The sequence below is a fragment of the Zingiber officinale genome, chromosome 10A, assembly GCF_018446385.1.
Source record: "Zingiber officinale cultivar Zhangliang chromosome 10A, Zo_v1.1, whole genome shotgun sequence".
Taxonomy (NCBI): Eukaryota; Viridiplantae; Streptophyta; class Magnoliopsida; order Zingiberales; family Zingiberaceae; genus Zingiber; species Zingiber officinale.
In genome coordinates this window covers 48,882,569-48,886,020 of record NC_056004.1, presented here as the reverse complement: position 1 = coordinate 48,886,020, position 3,452 = coordinate 48,882,569, and the positions used below count along the sequence as shown (strand labels likewise).

General features: G+C 37.8%; 1 long non-coding RNA gene across 1 annotated transcript; it reads left to right on the top strand.

The window, feature by feature from the left end:
* The first annotated feature begins 377 nt into the window (after positions 1-377).
* Positions 378-2,607, top strand: LOC122027660. Its single transcript, XR_006124489.1, has 2 exons — positions 378-731; positions 2,328-2,607. It is a non-coding gene; the product is annotated as an uncharacterized LOC122027660 (long non-coding RNA).
* Positions 2,608-3,452: the final 845 nt, after the last annotated feature.

Here is a 3,452-nt window from a genome sequence, read left to right as displayed (position 1 = left end):
CTATGTCATAACCAAGTCTCTTCTTTTTGTGTTAAGTAACACTTAAGTGAAGAAGGGGTTAGGTTTATTGCATAGATGTTGTCTTTTCTAAACTCTTTTAGACTTATTGTAGGGTTATCTAAGTACTTGACTATGTAACAACCCAATTTTCCCTATTTCGAGTTCCAAATGTCCATAAAAATATTTGGAAATGCTTTTAAAATATTCTAGAGTTTTTTAGAAATTTTTAGAGTATTTTTATGTAATTTTTGGAGGTTGTTTAGTATGTTTACAAAAAGAAAGAAATTTTGAAAAAAAAAATTATTGAAGACGAGATTCGAACCAACGACCTCGGGTCGGACTGACCCAAACAAAACCGGACCAACCGGCTGAGCTACATTGTTTTGTTAATCCAATATGGAGAGAATTAAATTTAAAGCATGGTTATAATTATAACCCGAGTATAAGAAAGGGAATTAGGTTTTGATTTTCCAAAAACCAAAACATTTTCTCCCGAAATTTTTCTTCTCCTTCTCCCTCGCGACGGCGCCTTCTCTCTCGGAGGAAACCAAGAGGAAGCTAGGTTTTGGGTCTCCGGCGCCGGCGAAGCCTTATTCCAGCCATCCTTCACCGTGGGTGGTCATCCCGACGGAGGAGAACTTGGGAGCACGAAGGGATCGCCGGGAAAAGTAGCTACCCGAACCCTAGAAGCTTCCTTTCCTTCTTTCCGATTGTAAGTCCAAGAACCCTCGGTAAGTACTACTCACCTGTAGTAGGAGTAGTTCCGATGTATTGCTTTGATCTCTTAGCTTTCGGAATTGAAGTTGTGTGGATTTGGAAGCCTTTTATGTTGCTGCCGTGAGTTCTATGTGAAAAGAATTGGGGAACTTTGGTTTTCTTTTGAGGTTCTGCCGTGAGCTTCACAAAGGAATAAAAAAAAAAATTCGTTTAGGCTAATTGAGCATGAAGCATGGTTCTGATACCTTAATTTGGGTGCCGGGTAGAATTGTATGCTAGGGTTGTTGTGTTATGCATTCTATCCTTAATTGTTGCTAGGGATTTTGCCATGCACAGTTGAGTTTTCGGTTGGTTCTTTGCTGCCCTGTTTTGGATCATACCGTACAGATTGCTATGGTTACCTCATGTTGCTGCCGTGAGTTCATCTAAGGATACATTCTTTTGGCTTGCTGTTGAATTCTTTGAGTTGTGTTTTATGCTTGAATCTCTTTGCTTTAAGATCATATTGTACAGAGTTAAGGTTGTTTAGGGATTAGCTTTGGACAGCATATTAAAGAAGCCTGAAGTTGTATTCTTTTGCTTTATTTATAGCATGTTTAGAAAGTTTGAAGTAGCATTCTGTTACCTATTTTATAGCACGTTAAAGAAGCCTGAAGTTGTATTCTTTTGCTTTATTTATAGCATGTTTAGAAAGTTTAAAGTAGCATTCTGTTGCCTATTTTACAGCATGTTTAGAAGGCCCAAAGTTACTCTCTTTTGCTCTATTCTGTAGCATGATTAGTAGGTTCAGATGTGCTTATTTTTCCTTTATTTACAGCATGTTTAGGAGGTCCAGATTTGCTTTCTTTTGCCTTGCTCTATAACATGCTTAGAGAGAGTTTAGATTTGTCTCCCTTGTATTGTTTTTATATAGCATGCTTAGTTAATTGTAATCCTATACTTGTTAGGTATATCTAAAGGATTTCAATAAACTCTAATAAAGGATTATGAAAAAAAAATGAGTAAAGAAAAGATTAGAGTCTAGTTAAAAAGAGATAACTAGTAAATTAAAGTAAGAGGCTAGTACCCGACTTCCAAGGTTGTCGTTAAATAAATTCAGGTGACCAATTCCAAGGTCTTGGCCCTGGTAAGACCAAGGTCTTTACCTCATAGGACTAGAGGCTCGCTACCTTAGTCACTATTAGAGAGCGCGCAAAACAAAGATGGTACTAAGCCTGGGCCCAAAGAAAGAAAAGAAGAAAAGAAAAGAAAAGAAAAGTTAAGAAAAAAAGAAGAAAGAAAGAAGAAGAAAGTAAAAGATAGAAATTAAAAGATTAATTTCTATTACAAGGATATATGAAATTGAAACAAGTTTTATGCTTAGAATAAATAAAAAGTTAGTTTCTTTAATTCTAAGCTTACAGTGTTAATTTCTTATTATCCTGTTAGATAGTGAGCATGTTTAGTATCCAGTTTCATTTTCTGTATACCATGAGCACATGCAGATTTGCTTTAGCATTTCAGTTTCAGTATTATTGCATTACTTTTTATGCACTTCGAGTTTTGTGAGATAGATTAGTACTTACTAAGCGTTTTCGCTTATAGTTTTATTTTCTTTCCTCCTACTGCAGATAAAGGAAAAGCTAAGATATGAAGGGAGACGACAGGGTGGTGGTGATGATGAATGTGTGTGGTGACTGGACTATGGAGAGATCCAGAGGGTTCTAGCAAACCTGCAGGACTTAGTTATTTAGAGTTTATGCTCTAATTCCTTTCTTTAATTACAGTTATGAAAATTATGAGATTGTGATTGAGTTTGATTCGGATTGTAGCTTATTATGTTCCATTCTGGGAGATTGTGTTTAGTTCTTGTTGTTAGACTAGTCTTTTGGTTATAATATGAATTTATTACTGCGTGGTTGTGAATAAAATGTGATCCAGTCGCATGTGGCTGCGTATATATCTTGTGTTTTATAGATTTGGTCACCGGTATAGGGGAGATTCTGTCGAAATTTTTCGGTAGGAATTCCTCTGAACCGTGACAAATCTAACGGACTCTAATAATAGCGTCAGTGACACTAGAATCAGAGTTGTAGTTAGGTAACATTCGCCCTTAGAGAGTAGAAGTAAGAAGGGTGGGTTGTTACAGTTGGTATCAGAGCAGTGTTCCATTTTCCTGCATCACACACACATCAGCATCATCCTCGCCGTCTCCAAGTAAGAAAGTATTTAAATTCTTTCTTTATTCTACTTTCCTTATTATTAACTGCAGTATAGAGTACTTGTTTTTTTGAGTACTAAAGTAAGATAGAAGATTTAGTTTCCCTTTTCTTTATTCATATTTATGTATACTTAGATGTTAAGAAAAAGGATGTCCCCGTACCGTTCGTACTGAGAACCAAGATCAGGAGAACGAAGAGCTTAGATCAACTGAGCCCAATCTCTCTGAAGTTGTTGCCTAACTTCAGAGACAAGTAGCAGAACAGCAGCAAGAGATTGTCAATCTGATGGCAAACCAGCCAGCAGTTCCTCCCCCTCCTCCAGCCATCACTGCCGAGGCTTCAGTGGTAATTGAGACTCCACCAGCTACCTAGGGAGCCGTCACAGCACCCCAGAGACCAGAAGCTTACCTTATACAGTGGCTAAAGCTGAAACCAGAGAGCTTCTCAGGCACGACTGAGCCCTGGGATGCCCAGGCTTGGTTTTAAACACTAGGGAGCACTATGGAGCTTCTTGACTGGCCAGAAGTCGAGAAG